Raw genomic sequence first — 21,536 nt, 5'->3', positions numbered from 1 at the left:
AGGAAGCTGGCCAAAAGCCTCCACCCAGGCCCAGGTGACATTTTTCACCTCTCTAGCTCCCCAGATCCTAGGAGCAGGGCCATCTCCCACCAAGTACCCACCACATTTCCATCCTGCCCCTCCACATGCCATGACAGGGAAAACTTTGAGGCAGAAAAACACGCTGAAAATCAGCCGGCAAATGGAACCCTTTCATGTTGCCCGTGATCGGCAGCTAGGAAGGTAAGATCAGATATGGAAGTGTTTGATGAGGTTAAGTCCATTTCCAACCCTTTATTCTGGCGTTTAAATCCATCATCTGTTTTAAGAAGTGAAGGGCTTTAATGTGCAGGGGGTAGAGAAAGAATCGGGCTCTTACTCCATGGAGAGCACCAGGAGGCAGAAGCTGTGGAAAGTTCTGGAACTTTTTTCCTCTGACTCCATAAGAGGAAGAAGCCCCTACCTGCTGAGCTTTAAAAATGGTTGCTAATGATCTACAGCTGTGCTGAAATACAGACCTGTGTTAATTATAAATCCGAGTGGGGTGAGCATAGGATTGATGCATCTCCTTGGAGACACTGAGCCTAAGTAGGCCCCTTCCCAAAACAGAAACAAAAGGAAACAGATGTGTGTTCTTCCTCTGTTGGTGGGTTGGCCCCAGAGCCCTGCTAAAATCCTATTTTTTCTACAAAGCTCTCACTGATGAGTGACTCCTTGCTCTGTATCTCCTAGAGCATCTGTCGTCTATACCATTTGTTTCTTCCTTAGTATAGATCATTTATTTGTTAATGTGCTCATCAGACCCTTATTAAGCCATGCTATATGCTACTCAGAAGGTTTGAGGTGGAAGGGCCCTGGAAGATCTTTTTACATGCAATGAAACTGAGACAACCCTGGGAATTTAGTCAGGAGTAGGGGTGGGGAATGACTTGCCCAAGGTCAAACTGTCTCAGTGGGTCCTCTGGGCGACCACAACTCTCAATAAACTGGTCCCTGTTAATATCTTCCCTCCAGGCTCTGTCTTCCAGAGAAGGCTACTACCACGACCTGTGATCTACTCACAAGTCTCTCTACCCCATTAGACTGATCTGTGGGCTCAGACCAGTGATTCTCAACCCTGGTTGCCTATTGGAATTACTTGGGGAGATTTGAAAATTATTTATGCCTGGGTTCTACCCCAGAGATTTTTATTTCACTAGTATGGTGTGTGGCCTGGGCATTAGGAGTTTTAACACCATGACCAGCTCCCTCCCAGCCCAGTAATTCCAAAAAGCATTCAAGGTTGAGAAGCACTATTCCAGAGCAGTGCTTCTCAAACTTCAGTGTGCACACATATCACATGGTGATCTGGCTAAAGTGCAGATTCAGTAGGTCTGGGCTACAGCTCAGGATTCTGCATTTCTAACAAGCTCTCAGGTGATGCTGATGCTGCTGGTCTTTGAATTGTACTTTGCATAGGAAGGCTCTAGAACCGCATTTCCCAACTCCAGAATATTGGCATTTTGGCCTGGATAATTCTTTGGTTGGAGCAGGAGCTGCAGAAGGCACTGTCCTGTGCATTGTAGGATGTTTAGCAGCAGCTCTCTCTACTCGCCCAGATGTCACTAGCACCTCCCCAAACTATGGCAAACAAAACGTTCCCAGACAACACCAAATGTTTTCTGGAAAGAACACAATCACTCCCAGTTAAGAACTACTTCGTTAGGGGACAATTGAAGCTTAGCATCTTTCACTTTTCTATCTACTGACCCAAAGTCCTTTTACCATACGTCGTTACCTTGCTAATTATTTTTTCACACATATCTTATTTACTAGTTTGTTAATTGCTTAAAAGTAAAGATTACATCCTATCTGTTCATTGATCGGTGATTCAACAAATACTTAGTGAGTGCCAAGGAATGCATTAGACTCAAAGATGATAACAAAGGTAGCTAAAAGCTGTGCGTGCAAAATCCTCTCAATCCTCGATACATTCCTTGGAGGTAGGTTCTGGGGTTAGCCCCATATTACAGATAAGGCAACTGAGGTCAGAGAAATTAAGTAACTTGCCCCAGATCACACAGTTAGTAAGTTATAGAAACAAAAGCAACAATGAATGGGATATAGATTCTTCCCAGTGGAGTCCACAGTCATGCAGTCAACATAAATATCCATGCTCCTGACTCTCTCTATGTAATAAGCACTAGATCAGCAGCTGGGGCAGAGGGCACACACAAAGAAAATGGTCAGTTCTGCAGGAGGAGTGGGAGGGAGGAAGAGGAAGACCTCACACAGGAGGTAACAGATGAGTTGCGTTGAGAAGAATTTCATAATAATCACCCTCACCAGAGTGGGAACTTCTCAAGGGTTCAAGAGACAGTCTCTTGTTTATTCTATCATCAATTCCTTGCAATGGTACTGGGCACACAGTAGATGTTCAATAAATATTCAGTGAATAAATGAACAAAGCAGAGAACAGCACCAGCAAAAGTGCGGAGGTGTGTAAGCAGGTGATGTGCTTGAAGAAGCAAATGGGCCAGCAGCCCAGGCATTAGGTGGAAGGGGAGAGAGCCGGGCAGTTCTCTGCCATTCCAACCCCTGCACCATGCAGTTTGGTTTCCTCTCACAGTGCATTGGGGTAAGGCAGTGGGGATTGGGGAAGCTCTAGGGAAGTGCCTCCCAGCCCCCATGCTCCTCTCCCAAAGCACAGGACTCCCTGTCTCAGGATGGGACAAGTTTCTGATGAGTGCAGGGAAGTAAGATAAAGAAGCGCTGCAATTAGTATATGGGGAAGGAATCATATCTGTTTTGTGCTCTTTTATTAAAAAAAAATATCTTACTATCCCAGTAGATGTCTCAGTGAGAGACTACCAGACATATTGTACCTCCTGATGAAAGGAAACAAAACCACCTAGGAATCTCGGCCAGGCCCCCAGGTGGAATGATTCATTTATAAGAGATTTGGAGGATAGAGGAGCACGTCAAACTTCACCATGGGGATGCAACCAACAAAGTTCAGGCTGTGGGGAGCTCCATGGGACAAATGACTGTTTTTTGGAATAGATTAATTGTAAGGGAAGAGAAAAAAGAGTGAGACTCTATAAATTAAAAGATACTTAGAAACATTTCAACCATTTGCAATGTGTAGACTTTTTGAGTCCCGGTTCAAACAACTGTAAAAAAAAAAAAGAAAAGAAAAAACAGGTGAGGCCAGGCACAGTGGCTCATGCCTGTAATCCCAGCACTTTGGGAGGCCAAGGTGGGTGGATCACTTGAGGTCAGGAGTTCGAGACAAGCCTGGCCAACATGGTGAAACCCCATTTCCACTAAAAATACAAAAATTAGCTGGGGGTGGGTGGCGCACACCTGTAATCCCAACTACTGGGAAGTCTGAGGCAGGAGAATTGCTTGAACCCAGAAGGTGGAATTTGCAGTGAGCCGAAATCACCCCACAACACTCCAGCTTGGGAAATGGCTTGAGACTACATCTCAACAACAACAGAACAGGTAAGACAGGTGGAAATTTTGACACTGGATATTTGATGATATTAAGAAATTATTGTTAAATTTTTAGGTGTGATCATGGTTTCGAGGTTATAGTTTTTAAAGGCCCTTTATCTTTTAGAGGTCCATACAGAAATACTTACAGATGGGATATCAATGTCTGAGAGAAAAAGGGTGAAAATACAGATGGCACATGATCGGCTCCAAGCTGGTAATTATTGAAGCTGGGAAATGGGTACACAGGCTTCACTATACTATTCCATTTTTATTCCTTTTTTTTCTAAGTTTTATTGAAGTACAATTTACCATACAACTCATCCATTTAAAGTATACAACTCAATGACTTTTAGTATATTCAGAGTTGTGCATCCATTATCACTGGCAATTTCATAACATTTTCATTACCCTAAAGAGAAATGCCCCTTAGCCATAACCTCTCAATTCCACCCTACCTCTACCCCACCAGCCCTAGGAAATCACTCATCTACTTTCTGTCTCTATGGATTTGCCTATCTTGAACGTTTCACAGAAATGGAATCCTGCAATTTATGGTCCTTTGTGACTAGCTTCTTTTTTTTTTGGAGACAGAGTCTCGCTTTGTCACCCAGGCTGGCAGGTTCATGCCATTCTCCTGCCTCAGCCTCCCGAGTAGCTGGGACTACAGGCATGTGCCACCACGCCCGGCTAATTTTTTTGTATTTTTAGTAGAGACGGGGTTTCACCATATTAGGCAGGCTGGTCTCGATCTCCTGACCTCGTGATCCACCCGCCTCGGCCTCCCAAAGGGCTGGGATTACAGGCATGAGCCACCGCGCCCGGCCTAGCTTCTTTCACTTAGTATAATGTTTTCAAGGTATATCTATATTGTAGCATGTATCAAAACATTTCTTTTTATTGCCATATAATTATCTATTATATAGATATACCACATTTTATTTCTCAATTTATCCACTGATAAACATTTAGGCTATTTCTGCTTTGAAGCTATAATGAATAATGCCGCTATGAACTTGTGTACAGGTTTTTGTGTGGACATATTTTCATTTCTCTTGGAAATCTACAATCATACATCTAGGAATGAAATTGCTGGATCATATGATAACTCCATGTTTAACCCTTTAAGAAATTGCCTGTAATCCCAGCACTTTGGGAGGCCGAGGCGGGCGGATCACAAGGTCAGGAGATCGAGACCAGCCTGGCTAATAGGTGAAACCCCATCTCTACTAAAAATACAAAAAATTAGCCGGGCGTGGTGGCGAGTGCCTGTAAGTCCCAACTACTCGGGAGGTTGAGGCAGGAGAACGGCGTGAACCCGGGAGGCAGAGTTTGCAGTGAGCCGAGATCGCACCATGGCACTCCAGCCTGGGAAACAGAGCAAGACTCTCTCAAAACAAAACAAAACAAAAACTTGCCAAACTATTTTCCAAAGTAGCTGTACCATTTTACATTCCTACCAGAAATATCCTGTTTTTATATACATTAGAAATTTTCCATCATAAACTTGAGTTTTTACAAAAAACTTACCCTCACTGGCTGGAAACCACCAACGCATCATCACCATGTTGACCACTATGACTTTTTCTAACGTGTCCATGGCCATTTTATCGACATGGGCACTCTGATATAAGATCACAAATCACTGTCATTTTTAATACCTTCCTTTTTGTCAAGGTTTTAGACATAGACCTTCTCCATTTCACTTTTGGAGGCACAGCCCCTGAAAAAGCCCAAAAGATTGGAATCAGTAAATGACCTAAAGCAAGTTCCCAGAGCAGAGAGAATTCGAGGCAGAAGTCTCGGCACAGCAGTGAAGCTAAGTAAATGCTTGCATGATGACTGCCTCAAGATAATGACATAAAATGAAGGCCACAAAGGCAATAATTGCCATGGTAAGATGCAGGGAGGAGAGAGAGTCTTTGGAGCCCCAAGGTTAAATACTGGGGCATAAAGAGATGTAAACAAGAGAAATCTTTCAGCACAACAATTTGGGAAGTAATGGCCCACGCATTCACATTCTGCAGGTGTACAGCAAGCACTTGGCTGCATTAAGCCCTCCCAGGTTTCCATTTTCTCTTGTCAAGAGGTCTTTGACTGAAGACACAATTGTCTTCCAGAGAAAGGCTGAAAGGCCATGTGAATGACTTGAGTGATAGGCTGTAACATCTTGGATGCTCAAGAAAGAGCAATGCTAATGGATTTGTACACTAAATAACAAGAAGAGAAGGGGGAGAGGCCCCACCTTGGCCTTGCCACAGCACATCTTCTGAGACATTGCTGCAGAACCCAGGCTTTGGTTTAAAAAATAAAAGTCCCTCCCTCATGAGGACAAAGGATATCTGGGTTCCTGGGAATCCAGACCTGACTCCCCTTCCCCCTTACAGTCAGCCTGGACTGAGTTTTGTTTCATAAATTCTCCAAAGACCGGGCAGGTATTCCCTCAAAATCCCAGGACAAGTAAGTTTCCCGGCCAGCCTCCCACAAGCATGCTCTGACCCAGGCCTAAGGTAGCCCTACCCTTTCTGGTGTACCCGATAGCAAAGCATCCTGAGTGATCTCCCAGCCTGCCAGGTGAAACGGTCCGACCCTTCCTAGAAGTCTGCAAGGCCCCTAGAATGCTCAAATGAGCACTGTCATGGGATAATACCATCAATGGCATGTCATAGAATGCAGGCACCACAGAGGACCCCAGGGTCATCCTGGTCCAATATCCTCCCCTTAGAAACAAGGACACTGAGAACCAGACAGGGTCCACGACCCTACGGGGTCACATGATCAGCTCATGTCAGGCTGCGGGATTCCACCACTTTCCCTCACAGAGGCGGCAGTTCACTGGAGAAAATAAAGAATATCACTTAAGATTCCTATCTCTATTGTATCTGACTCCAGGGATGAGACAAGGAGACCTAAGATTTTTATATTCTAATATTTAGGTAACCGTAACCTAAAACCACATCTTTTGATAGCCTTTTTTTTTTTTTTTTTTTTTTTTTTTTTTTTTTGAGACAGAGAATCGCTCTGTCACCCAGGCTAAGAATAGTGGCATGATCTCAGCTCACTGCAAACTCCGCCTCCTAGGTTCAAGCGATTCTCCTGCCTCAGCCTCCCGAGTAGCTGGGATTACAGGCGTGCCACCACGCCCGGCTAATTTTTGTATTTCTGGTACAGATGGGGTTTCACCATGTTGGCCAGGCTGGCCACAAACTCCTCAAGTGATCTGCCCACCTCAACCTCCCGAAGGGCTGGGATTACAGGCGTGAACCACTGCACCCAGCCTTGATAGCCTTTACTGCAGGTTTAATTGTTCTTGTCTAGGAATGTGGACAATGGCCTTTTGGAGGCCATAAAGTCCATCTCTCTGTATATAAATGAGGAAACTCAGCCCCAGAGAGGAAGTGGAATTTCACAGACACAGCTAATCCTGCTTCAGTGCCCCAATGCTTGGGAAGGGCATCACCCACCATCCCTCTGGAAACCAAGGACACACTCTTGAGAGGCACCATCACCAACAGCACCCCATCCAATCTATCCCCAATCTGCCCCTCCTATGTCCTCTCCATTTCCTGGGCCACCTCCTAGAACAGGCTGTCATGGCCTCTGCTTCACCGCTTCACTGCACTCGATCATCTGCCATTGCTCCCAGCCCCAACTATCCTCAAAAACCACAGGTGTAGTGGCTTTACAGTGATGCTGCTCCTCATTTAAAACTCTTGAAGGCCCTAGTAATAAAGCCCAAATCCTGATGTCCAGCAGGTGCTGCCTGGTCTGGCCCCTGTGTGAGCCCCCGAGGTCGTCTTGGTCCACTCCCCACCCCCATTCTCCTTGTTCAAGCCACACTGACCACCCGTCCATCCTTCAAATACATCATGTTCCCTTCCACCCCAGGCCTTTTTCAAGATTGCTGTTCCCTCTCTGGAAAGTTCTCGTCCTGCTGCTCACTTGATTCGCTTACAGGTTTTGGTTTGTGTTCTTCCAGGAAGTCTTCTCTGACCCCCAGCACCGGGTGAAGCTCCTGTGCGTAATGCTTTCAGAGCAAAGCTTCTTTCCTGGAGAACATTCATCTGGTGTAGAATCATATGCTTATTAGTGTGAAGGGGTGAACAAAGTCTGTTTCCCTAGGCAATAAGGATGAAATTGGCTTGGTTTCACGGTTATTTCCCAGTGCCTAGCATAGTTCCAGATACCAGGTATATTAGTCTGTTCTCTTGCTGCTAATAAGACATACCAGAGACTGGGTAATTTATTTAAAAAAAAAAAAAGAGAGAGAGATTGAGAGTTAATTGACTCGCAGTTCCACATGGCTGGGGAGGCCTTACAGTCATGGCAGAAGAGGCAAAAGGCACATCTGACATGGTGGCAGGCAACAGAGAGCATGTAAAACCACCAGATCTTTATAAAACCATCAGATCTCCACACCACTACACTCCAGCCTGGGCAACAGAGTGAGATTCCGTCTCCAAAAAACATACCCTCAGATCTCATGAGACTTATTCACTATCACAAGAACAGCACGAGAAAGACCCGCCCTCATGATTCAATTACCTTCCACCGGGTCCCTCCCACAACACGTGGGAATTGTGGGAGCTACAACTCAAGATGAAATTTTGGTGGGGCCACAGCCAAACCATATTACCAGGTATGTTTTCAGTCATTACACGGGTGGACGACTGGGACAGTTGTTAAGATATTGAAATGTTTCTGTATCCATTGGCAATTAACCACTGCCCCAAACCTTCCCAGTGCCCCCATGGTACCCCAGCTAACCCATTCCCTCCTCTGGACCTTTTGGATTCCCGATAATCCAGTAATTAAAGGGTTCATGTGTGGCACAGTGCTCAGATAGTGACAGCTAAATGTTTTAACTATCACACCAGCCTGCATACAACAGACACTTACTAATCATAGGTTGACTGAAAGAATCGTGGTGGAGCTACTGTTTCAGTCCAGATCTCTCAACTCCCTGTTAGTTATCTTTCTGCTTTGTCCTGCTGTTCCCCGCCCCAGCCCCCAGTTGACATAAAGGGCTTTCTTGGCAAGCTCCAGAAGGTGACATGGTCCTGTTCTCTCATGAGTCCTTCTGAGCATCCCCACTCCCCACTCCAGCCTTCAATAGCACTACAGCAGGCGCAGGCCTATGCCTGCCTGCCTGGGCTCTGAAGTCCATGGCATATGGTTGGCAGCAGGAGTAGAGGCATGCAGGTACCCTTGCCTCACCCTCTGCTGAAATTCTCTAGGGAATTCCCACTTCAGTAGAAGTCATGTGACCCTAGGAACGCCACTCACCATTTCAAAAGAATATGACCACCTAAATACCAACTCTTCACACCAGGCAGTCTTTCCTCTGAAGGAGCAAGGTAAAAGAAGGAACATTTTTCTTTCATTAAAGAAGATACTTGGCCTGGATGCAGTGGCTCACACCTGTAATCCTAGCACTCTGGGGGCCAAGGTAGGAGGATCACTGGAGTCCAGGAGTTTGAGACCAGCCTGGGCAACATAGAGAAACCCAGTCTTTACAAAAAAAAAAAAAAAAAAGTTTTAAAAATTAGCAGGGCATAGTGGTGTGTGTCTGTAGTTCCAGTTACTAGGGAGGTTGAGGCAGGGGAATCACTTGAGCCCAGGACGTTGAGGCTGCAGTGAGCCATGACTGTGCCACTGCACTCCCGCCTGGGTGACAGAGCAAGACCCTGTAACAAAAAAGACAAAAACAGAAAAAGATACTCAGTTGCAGCCATTTTTTTTTTTTCTTGGGCCACCCGCATCATCGCGGAGCTCCCTAAGTTCTGGGCATTGAGAAGGCGGTACCTTTCTTAGTTTGAGTTTCCCCAAAAGCAGAACCTAGGTATAAGTGGTTTATTTGAGAGTTGAGCCAAGAAAGCACTAGAGGGAGAAAGAAAGTAACACCATAAAGAGGATGCTAATGGACTAATGATCAGGCTACATCTGCAGGCAGCTGGGCTCAATCTCACAGCAGACCTGAGAGACCGTGGAGGTTGCTTCTGAATTGCCTGTTAGAGGGGCAAGGAAGCAGGGGTAGTTATCCACCAATTCCTATCCATCAATGATTGGGAGAGTCCTTCTGGGGCATTCATTCCCTGGCACTTCTGGCTTGCCCTGTGATCTGGCCAAGCACAGTCAGGAGCCATTAGAGTATCTGGGAGCTGTCTGCTGGGGACTGCATGCAGGGTCAAGGGGATATGTGTGGGGACCCCAACAGCACCAGCTATAGAATTCAAATGCCTTAAAGTGGAAACCCTTAGAGACCACCAAGGAAGCTTCCCTTTGAGCAGTGTGGTGAAGTGGGAAGAGACTAGTCTTTGAAATCCAAGCCTTGAACTTGAATCTCTTATGGTATTTACTAGCTGGGCCACCGGGTGAGTTTATGTCTCTAAACATCGTTTTTTTCATCTGTAAAGATTATACTAAAGATTAAGTTAAATGCTATATATAAAGTGGTACTAAACTGGGCACATAGAAAGTGTAGTGCTGGAACATTATCAGTGATAGTTGACATAATCATAATTACTATTTAAATAAAGTACATCTTGAGTTTCTCATGATCTAGAAGGCTCACGAAGCTGAGACTTTAGGAAGGGTAATGTCTGCTCTATTTAAATGTAGGAGTAGACAAGTTTAACCCTTGACTTTCTTTAATTCATTCACTCATTTCTTTGTTCATTCAACAAATATTTATTAAGACTGCATCTCTATTACCTCATCAGTCAAAAAAAAAAAAAGCATTGTAATCATTGCTGCAACAATTATTTCTCAAGTAGCTTCTAGCATTTACTTTCCTTTTCAGGAAGACAACTGACTATAATGAAAAAAAATGGTATAATGGTTCTTAAATGCTAATTCTGTCCACTTGGTAGCTACATGACTTTGAGCAAGTTTCTTATCTGTTCTATATTTCTTCATCTGTAAAATGGGTATGATACCCACCCCACAGGGCTGCTGCAAAACTTAAAAGGAACAGCATCCTATAAATCTCTTACAGTGTCAGGCACATAATAGGAACTCAGCATTGGTTGGTTCCATCTTATCTCCAGGGTACATGTGGTCCAGTAACTAAATGTTTAGGGGTTTTAAGTAAACATTTCAGACTTCTGAGTAGAAATACGAATGATACAGTGAGACATAATTGAAGTTGAGCTTATCAGCAACACGTTTATGCTACATGACAGTACAAGGCCTACTGGGGGGTGACACTCAAGTTTGAGTCTTACTCAGCTAGTCTTTCCTCACTCCCAACACAGTGCCTGCACATAGTAGGGACCTTATCAATATGTGTTGATAAATAAAACAAACGGGCTGCTTTTCAGAACAGAAGAGCACAACAAAAATATACTTCAAAGAAGACACCATGTGCAAAACCAAGATCTTTGAAGACAAGTATGATAGCATTTCTTTGTTTTGTTTTGTTTTTCATTTTGGGGGATTTTTGTTTTGCTTTGTTTTTTGAGACAGGATCTCACTCTGTCTCCCAGGCTAGAGTGCAGTGGCGTGATCTTGGCTCACTGCGGCCTCAACCTCCTGGATTCAAGTCATGCTCCCACCTCAGCCTCTCCGATAGCTGGGACTACAGGCACGCACCACCATGCCCAGCTTATTTTTTGTATTTTTTGTAGAGACAGTGTTTCATCATGTTGCCCAGGCTGTTCTCAAATTCCTGGACTCAAGCAATATACCTGCCTTGGCTTTCCAAAGTGCTGGAGTTACAGGTGTGAGCCATCATGCCCAGCTACGGTAGCATTTCTTGCTGCCCGTAACAAGCCAGGTGGGAACCTGATTCAATAATGACCTAGCTTAATGGAATAAAATGTCTCCTAAGACCAAGCTCTCCCTGCACTGTAAATACAAATCACTTGACTAGTAGGACCTATTCTGAAGAGAACCATTAAGCTCCTAATCATTTAATATATATATCATTTGGTCTAAAAGGCAGAAAACTGAAGAAGCACAAATAGCAGAAAACTGCAGTGTCTTACTACTCAAAGCACGGTCCACTGAGCAATACTGGCATCATGTGAAAGCTTGTGCAGAAAGGCAGAAGCTCAGGTCCTGCCCCAGACCTGCTGGATCAGGATCTGCAGTTTACAAGCCCCCCTAGTGATTCTCAAATGTGGGATACATCGACACTGGTTTTATAACTTGGCTGAACATCATCTGGGGAGTTGTTCTTGTTTTTTTTGTTTGTTTGTTTGAGACAGGGTCTTACTCTGTTGCCCAGGCTGGAGTGCAGTGGCGTGATCTCCACTCATTGCAAACTCTGCCTCCTGGATTCAAGTGATTCTCCTGTCTCAGTCTCCCGAGTAGCTGAGACCACAGGCACCCACGACCACAACTGGCTAATTTTTGTATTTTTAGTAAAGACAGGGTTTCACCATGTTGACCAGGCTGATCTCGAACTCTTGACCTCAAGTGATCCACCCACCTCGGCCTCCCAAAGTGCTGGGATTACAGGCATGAGTCACCTTGCCTGGCCTATCTGGGGAGTTTTTTAAAAAATATTGATGCCTGGGCTCCACCTCCAAGATGCTAGGTTCTTTGGTCAGGAATGAAGCTTGGACAAAGTTATTATAAGAAAGAAAGAAAGAAAAAGAAAAGAAAGAAAAGAGAAGAGAAGAGAAGAGAAGAGAAGAGAAGAGAAGAGAAGAGAAGAGGAAAAGAAAAGAGATTTGAATCCCTCCAGGGAATTCTAATTTGCAGCCCGGGTGGAGTTCTCTGCCTGAACCACCACCAGGCAGCTAACGCAGGGAAAGGACCCATTTTCTTGGGTAGAATTACCTCCCTGAGTTCTTCATGGTACCTCATATCTGGTCATGAGGAAGGCGGATTTCCTGTCATCTTGGGGCCAGGCCCCCATCTACTAAGAGGAGAAAGAGTTAACCCGGAATCCAGCCTTCCCAGTCCCTGTTTCGTGTGTGCCTGTCCTCTGCTGAGCCTCATTCGCAGCCCTGTAGCTTGGACATCTGGTTCCGTTCCTTGGAAATGGCTTCTCTTCTCATTGCTTCCCCCTCCTCAGGGACAGCTTTCCTGATTCTTGCCCAGAAGGATGACCTGGGGGCAGCAGGATCTAGCCCCGGAATGTCCCCACAGCCTCCTCCCAAGTCCAGACTTCCAGGTGGGGTTTTTGAAGTGATTACATCAGCCCGTTCATCAGAAATGTTCCAACCCTCCCAGCAATCTCTTTGGGACAAGTACAAGGTTCTGGCTAATTTTAAACATAATTAAAAGATGTTCTTCCTTTCTTTCAAGGCATGCTCAATTTCCATAGCCCCCCACTCCTTGGGATACGGTTCCTCTGAGGTCTTTTTTTTCTTTTCAGTTTTTCAGATTTTTTTCCCCCAAATGAGAACACTTGCAACAGATTCAAATCCTTTGCTTACTTGGCCCAGTTTATCAGCAGATAGTATTTTTACAACGCAGAAAGGTTTTTAATGGGATGTGGAAAATGTCTTTTCCCCTGAAACACTAATAATTTTTTAAAATCCCTTCTTTTATTTTCTTCAAATTGCTTTTTATAACCCATTCAGCATTTTCAGGGACATAATTAAAACATCAAACAGTTTTCCTGCTGGTTATGCTAAAATTTGAATACTTGAGGCAGCCACTATTATTAGATATTAAAATGGACTTGAGTATTTATTAAAAAGATCCTCTTAAGTAACTATTCATTTGGGTTTGCTCTGTTTAATATAAAGACAACCCCCATAATGTGAAAATACCTGTTTCTAATAAAGACCTTAATTGGTAGCAGGAGGATATTTTTTAAAAATATAAAATATGTATTTTGTTCACTATTTTTCCAGCTTAATGTGACTAATTTCCCCATTCAACTTTATCCCTAAGGAAAAATATAGAAAGAAAGGCCATTACCAATACATGAAGCTCAGTAGTTTGCTTTCGTTGGACATAATTGCTATCAGGAAGGCTAGTAGCCGGGTAATTTTGGTTTAAATGAGTACATAGCCTGAAAAGGGATAAATTAACCTTTGCAGGACTGAAATTAGATTCCAGTGAGTGAATGTTCTAGTTCAACACACACTAAGTCAAGGGAAGGGGAAAATTTTGCCTGGGAAGAAAAGCTGGTGAAATGCTAAGCACTCACTCAGTGGTTGGGGGAGAACAGGGCAGCCAACATGGAGAAAAAGAAGGAGCAGGCCAGGTGTGGTGGCTTAACGGCTGTAATCCCAGCACTTTGGGAAGCCAAGGCAGGTGGATCACCTGAGGTCAGGAGTTCAAGACCAGCCTGGCCAACATGGTGAAACCCCATCTCTACTAAAAATACAAAAATTAGCTGAACACGGTGGTCCATGCCTATAGTTCCAGCTACTCAGGAGGCTGAGGCTGGAGAATCACTTGAACCTGGGAGGTGGACATTGCAGTGAGCCGAGATGCGCCACTACACTCCAGCATGGGCAACAGAGACTGTCTCTAAATAAATAAATAAATAAATAAATAAATAAATAAATAAATAAATAAAATAATAAATAATAAAGTGTAAATAAATAAAATAAAACAAGGGGCAGAAATGGTGGAAACCACAAGCATTTGTTTCTCTTGCTTTTTCAAGGGTTTGTGGACACTTTCTAGATAAATCATTTTTCTCTTTTCACAAAACCCTGGCAAGCTTCTCATAGATAGTAAAAGCAGATTAGGTCAATTCATTCGACCCACTATGATTACTGGCACATGACATGATAGAGCCACATCTGATACACAAGGAATAATGGTGGGATGAACTTGCAAATGACATGTGAGAATCAGCCCTTGTCTCCCTCGAGCTTACTAAAGAAAGCAAGACTAGTTAGCAAATCTAGAATACAAGATGGTGTGGGCCAACTATCTTTTGAACAGCACAGAATAAATTATTTGGGTTTGGGACACAACAGAACAACAGGAAGTCTTCTCGGTGGAGACAGCATTGCCCTGACCTTGATAAACAACTCAGCTAAAGAAGCTGTGTCCTGTTAAGTGCTCAGAAATTCCTACAACACTGGAGGGTGGAAACTCCTGGGATTTCATGCCTTCAATTTTGCCTACCTGAACTCACACTGTTGAGTTCAATCCTTACTTTTTCTTTTATTTATTTCTTTCTTTATTTTTAAAGACAGAGTCTTGTTCTGTCACCCAGGCTGGAGTGCAGTGGCATGATCTTGGCTCACTGCAACCTCCGCCTCCCAGGTTCAAGCGATTCTCCTGCCTCAGCCTCCTGAGTAGCTGGGACTACAGGCACATGCCACCACACCCAGATAATTTTTTTTTTTTTTTTTTTTGTATTTTTAGTACAGACAGGGTTTCACCACTTTGGCGAGGCTGGTCTTAAACTCCTGATCTCAAGTGATCCACCTGCCTTGGCCTTCCAAAGTGCTGGGATGACAGGTGTGAGCCACTGTGCCCGGCTAATCCTTACTTTCTCTGTGAGATGGAAGAATGATCAGATGATCTGCAAAAATTAACTAGATGTCTACCCTGCACCAGAAACTTAAGTGCTGTGGAGAAATGAGAAGAGAAGAGGTAACAAATTTAGTATCTGCAAATGGCAATCAACTTAAAGAACAGGATATATACCATCCCACCAGCCTTGCCATCTAAATCTAACAACTGCAGGAAGTATACAGTAGGTTCCAAATAAGTGGCACGGTTGCTGATGCTGTGGAAAGTGAGGACAAGTGTCACCCCCCAGGTCCTGGCAGCTGGGAGAACTAGCTTAAGAACATAGACTTGATAAAACTAAAAACAACTGCGAGGGGCGGAGCAAGATGGCCGAATAGGAACAGCTCCAGTCTCCAACTCCCAGCGCGAGCGACACAGAAGACCGGTGATTTCTGCATTTTCAACTGAGACTCCACCTCTGGGGACAGCGCACAGCTGAAGACCAACAGGGGAAGCAGCGGGGGCCTGTGCAGACGCGAACGACTCTGTCTGACAGCTTTGGGGAGAGCCGTGGATCTCCCAACGCAGAGGTTGAGATCTGAGAACGGACAGACTGCCTGCTCACGTGGGTCCCTGACCCCTGAGTAGCCTAGCTGGGAGACATCCCCCACTAGGGGCAGTCTGACACCCCACACCTCACAGGGTGGAGTATACCCCTGAGAGGAAGCTTCCAAAGGAAGAATCAGACAGGTACACTCGTTGTTCAGCAATATTCTATCTTCCGCAACCTCTGCTGCTGATACCCAGGCAAACAGGGTCTGGAGTGGACCTCAAGCAATCTCCAACAGACCTATAGCTGAGGGTCCTGACTGTCAGAAGGAAAACTATCAAACAGGAAGGAGACCTATACCAAAACCCCATCAGTACGTCACCATCATCAAAGACCAGAGACAGATAAAACCACAAAGATGGGGAAAAAGCAGGGCAGAAAAGCTGGAAATTCAAAAAATAAGAGTGCATCTCCCCCTGCAAAGGAGCGCAGCCCATCGCCAGCAACGGATCAAAGCTGGTCAGAGAATGACTTTGACGAGATGAGAGAAGAAGGCTTCAGTCCATCAAACTTCTCAGAGCTAAAGGAGGAATTACGTACCCAGCGCAAAGAAACTAAAAATCTTGAAAAAAGAGTGGAAGAATTGACAGCTAGACTAATTAATGCAGAGAAGGTCATAAACAAAATGACAGAGATGAAAACCATGACACGAGAAATACGTGACAAATGCACAAGCTTTAGTAACCAACTCGATCAACTGGAAGAAAGAGTATCAGCGATTGAGGATCAAATGAATGAAATGAAGCGAGAAGAGAAACCAAAAGAAAAAAGAAGAAAAAGAAATGAACAAAGCCTGCAAGAAGTATGGGATTATGTAAAAAGACCAAATCTACATCTGATTGGGGTGCCTGAAAGTGAGGGGGAAAATGGAACCAAGTTGGAAAACACTCTTCAGGATATCATCCAGGAGAAGTTCCCCAACCTAGTAGGGCAGGCCAACATTCAAATTCAGGAAATACAGAGAACGCCACAAAGATACTCCTCCAGAAGAGCAACTCCAAGACACATAATTGCCAGATTCACCAAAGTTGAAATGAAGGAAAAAATCTTAAGGGCAGCCAGAGAGAAAGGTCGGGTTACCCACAAAGGGAAGCCCATCAGACTAACAGCAGATCTCTCAGCAGAAACTCTACAAGCCAGAAGAGAGTGGGGGCCAATATTCAACATTCTTAAAGAAAAGAATTTTAAACCCAGAATTTCATATCCAGCCAAATTAAGTTTCATCAGTGAAGGAGAAATAAAATCCTTTACAGATAAGCAAATGCTTAGAGATTTTGTCACCACCAGGCCTACCTTACAAGAGACCCTGAAGGAAGCCCTAAACATGGAAAGGAACAACCGGTACCAGCCATTGCAAAAACATGCCAAAATGTAAAGACCATCGAGGCTAGGAAGAAACTGCATCAACTAACGAGCAAAATAACCAGTTAATATCATAATGGCAGGATCAAGTTCACACATAACAATATTAACCTTAAATGTAAATGGACTAAATGCTCCAATTAAAAGACACAGACTGGCAAACTGGATAAAGAGTCAAGACCCATCAGTCTGCTGTATTCAGGAGACCCATCTCACATGCAGAGACATACATAGGCTCAAAATAAAGGGATGGAGGAAGATCTACCAAGCAAATGGAGAACAAAAAAAAGCAGGGGTTGCAATCCTAGTCTCTGATAAAACAGAATTTAAACCATCAAAGATCAAAAGAGACAAAGAAGGCCATTACATAATGGTAAAGGGATCAATTCAACAGGAAGAGCTAACTATCCTAAATATATATGCACCCAATACAGGAGCACCCAAATTCATAAAGCAAGTCCTTAGAGACTTACAAAGAGACTTAGACTCCCATACAATAATAATGGGAGACTTCAACACTCCACTGTCAACATTAGACAGATCAACGAGACAGAAAGTTAACAAGGATATCCAGGAATTGAACTCATCTCTGCACCAAGCGGACCTAATAGACATCTATAGAACTTTCCACCCCAAATCAACAGAATATACATTCTTCTCAGCACCACATCGCACTTATTCCAAAATTGACCACATAATTGGAAGTAAAGCACTCCTCAGCAAATGTAAAAGAACAGAAATTATAACAAACTGTCTCTCAGACCGCAGTGCAATCAAACTAGAACTCAGGACTAAGAAACTCAATCAAAACCGCTCCACTACATGGAAACTGAACAACCTGCTCCTGAATGACTACTGGGTACATGACGAAATGAAAGGAGAATAAAGATGTTCTTTGAAACCAATGAGAACAAAGATACAACATACCAGAATCTCTGGGACACATTTAAAGCAGTGTGTAGAGGGAAATTTATAGCACTGCATGCCCACAAGAGAAAGCAGGAAAGATCTAAAATTGATACTCTAACATCACAATTAAAAGAACTAGAGACACAAGAGCAAACACATTCAAAAGCTAGCAGAAGGCAAGAAATAACTAAGATCAGAGCAGAACTGAAGGAGATAGAGACACAAAAAACCCTCCAAGAAATCATTGAATCCAGGAGTTGGTTTTTTGAAAAGATCAACAAAATTGACAGACCGCTAGCAAGACTAATAAAGAAGAAAAGAGAGAGGAATCAAATAGATGCAATAAAAAATGATAAAGGGGATATCACCACCGACCCCACAGAAATACAAACAACCATCAGAGAATACTATAAACGCCTCTACGCAAATCAACTAGAAAATCTAGAAGAAATGGATAATTTCCTGGACACTTACACTCTCCCAAGACTAAACCAGGAAGAAGTTGAATCCCTGAATAGACCAATAGCAGGCTCTGAAATTGAGGCAACAATTAATAGCCTACCCACCAAAAAAAGTCCAGGACCAGATGGATTCACAGCTGAATTCTACCAGAGGTACAAGGAGGAGCTGGTACCATTCCTTCTGAAACTATTCCAATCAATAGAAAAAGAGGGAATCCTCCCTAACTCATTTTATGAGGCCAACATCATCCTGATACCAAAGCCTGGCAGAGACACAACAAAAAAAGAGAATTTTAGACCAATATCCCTGATGAACATCGATGCAAAAATCCTCAATAAAATACTGGCAAACCGGATTCAGCAGCACATCGAAAAGCTTATCCACCATGATCAAGTGGGCTTCATCCCTGGGATGCAAGGCTGGTTCAACATTCGCAAATCAATAAACGTAATCCAGCATATAAACAGAACCAAAGACAAGAACCACATGATTATCTCAATAGATGCAGAAAAGGCTTTTGACAAAATTCAACAGCCCTTCATGCTAAAAACGCTCAATAAATTCGGTATTGATGGAACGTACCTCAAAATAATAAGAGCTATTTATGACAAACCCACAGCTAATATCATACTGAATGGGCAAAAACTGGAAAAATTCCCTTTGAAAACTGGCACAAGACAGGGATGCCCTCTCTCACCACTCCTATTCAACATAGTGTTGGAAGTTCTGGCTAGGGCAATCAGGCAAGAGAAAGAAATCAAGGGTATCCAGTTAGGAAAAGAAGAAGTCAAATTGTCCCTGTTTGCAGATGACATGATTGTATATTTAGAAAACCCCATCGTCTCAGCCCAAAATCTCCTTAAGCTGATAAGCAACTTCAGCAAAGTCTCAGGATACAAAATTAATGTGCAAAAATCACAAGCATTCTTATACACCAGTAACAGACAAGCAGAGAGCCAAATCAGGAATGAACTTCCATTCACAATTGCTTCAAAGAAAATAAAATACCTAGGAATCCAACTTACAAGGGATGTAAAGGACCTCTTCAAGGAGAACTACAAACCACTGCTCAGTGAAATCAAAGAGGACACAAACAAATGGAAGAACATACCATGCTCATGGATAGGAAGAATCAATATCGTGAAAATGGCCCTACTGCCCAAGGTTATTTATAGATTCAATGCCATCCCCATCAAGCTACCAATGAGTTTCTTCACAGAATTGGAAAAAACTGCTTTAAAGTTCATATGGAACCAAAAAAGAGCCCGCATTGCCAAGACAATCCTAAGTCAAAAGGACAAAGCTGGAGGCGTCACGCTACCTGACTTCAAACTATACTACAAGGCTACAGTAACCAAAACAGCATGGTACTGGTACCAAAACAGAGCTATAGACCAATGGAACAGAACAGAGTCCTCAGAAATAATACCACACATCTACAGCCATCTGATCTTTGACAAACCTGAGAGAAACAAGAAATGGGGAAAGGATTCCCTATTCAATAAATGGTGCTGGGAAAATTGGCTAGCCATAAGTAGAAAGCTGAAACTGGATCCTTTCCTTACCCCTTATATGAAGATTAATTCAAGATGGATTAGAGACTTAAATGTTAGACCTAATACCATAAAAACCCTAGAAGAAAATCTAGGTAGTACCATTCAGAACATAGGCATGGGCAAGGACTTCATGTCTAAAACACCAAAAGCAACAGCAGCAAAAGCCAAAATTGACAAATGGGATCTAATTAAACTAAAGAGCTTCTGCACAGCAAAAGAAACTACCATCAGAGTGAACAGGCAACCTACAGAATGGGAGAAAATTTTTGCAACCTACTCATCTGACAAAGGGCTTATATCCAGAATCTACAAAGAACTCAAACAAATATACAAGAAAAAAACAACCCCATCAAAAAGTGGGGAAAGGATATGAACAGACATTTCTCAAAAGAAGACATTCATACAGCCAACAGACACATGAAAAAATGCTCATCATCACTCGCCATCAGAGAAATGCAAATCAAAACCACAATGAGATACCATCTCACACCAGTTAGAATGGCAATCATTAAGAAGTCAGGAAACAACAGGTGTTGGAGAGGATGTGGAGAAATAGGAACACTTTTACACTGTTGGTGGGATTGTAAACTAGTTCAACCATTATGGAAAACAGTATGGCAATTCCTCAAGGATCTAGAACTATATGTACCATATGACCCAGCCATCCCACTACTGGGTATATACCCAAAGGATTATAAATTATTCTACTACAAAGACACATGCACATGTATGTTTATTGCGGCACTATTCACAATAGCAAAGACTTGGAATCAACCCAAATGTCCATCTGTGACAGACTGGATTAAGAAAATGTGGCACATATACACCATGGAATACTATGCAGCCATAAAAAAGCATGAGTTTGCGTCCTTTGTAGGGACATGGATGCAGCTGGAAACCATCGTTCTTAGCAAACTGTCACAAGAACAGAAAACCAAACACCGCATGTTCTCACTCATAGGTGGGAACTGAACAATGAGATCACTTGGACTCGGGAAGGGGAACATCACACACTGGGGCCTATCATGGGGAGGGGGGAGGAGGGAGGGATTGCACTGGGGAGTTATACATGATATAAATGATGAATTGATGGGTGCTGACGAGTTGATGGGTCCAGCACACCAACATGGCATAAGTATACATATGTAACAAACCTGCACGTTATGCACATGTACCCTAGAACTTAAAGTATAATAAAAAAATTAAAAAAAACAAAAACAAAAAAACAACTGCATGTGGGAAAGGCCAATGACCATTGCTCAAATTTCCTGTGCCTCAAGACCACAGAAAGCAGTGAGGATGTCTGGAAAAAAAAAAAAAAAAGAACATAGACTTGAACTCAAAGGTGATAAAGACACTGAAGACCCTCCTGTAGGTGAAGAATGCTAACAGGGAAACAGGAGGCAAGGAGGAGAGGAAGACGCATTCCTTGGCTGAGATGCTATTGGCACTTTCAAACCAGAGAGCAGATAGTTTCAAAAAGGAGGGAAAGACTTCCCAAGAGAACAATTCCCTCTCCCCTTCTCTGCTTCTTCTGTCCTTTCTTAGCATAGCCCAATCCACAGCCCTTATCCAATTTGATGCTGCTGGCCAGCGTTATCTGGGGAGGAACAAGGGCTGGGAAAGCCTCCCTTGCCAAATTCTTCTAGATGAAAGCCTTTCCATTCTCAGTTCCATAACCCCCACCCACTTGGAGGGCTGGCCTAAACTTCCAGGACCCAAGATTAAAGACCCTGCACCACAGGTGGGGAGCACAGCTGGGCACATCTCAGCCCGTCCCATGGCCTCTCAAACGGACCTGA

Source organism: Rhinopithecus roxellana, chromosome 11, assembly GCF_007565055.1.
Source record: "Rhinopithecus roxellana isolate Shanxi Qingling chromosome 11, ASM756505v1, whole genome shotgun sequence".
In the NCBI taxonomy this organism is placed as follows: Eukaryota; Metazoa; Chordata; class Mammalia; order Primates; family Cercopithecidae; genus Rhinopithecus; species Rhinopithecus roxellana.
The sequence above is the reverse complement of the archived record's forward strand: the minus strand, read 5'-3'. Positions refer to the sequence as shown.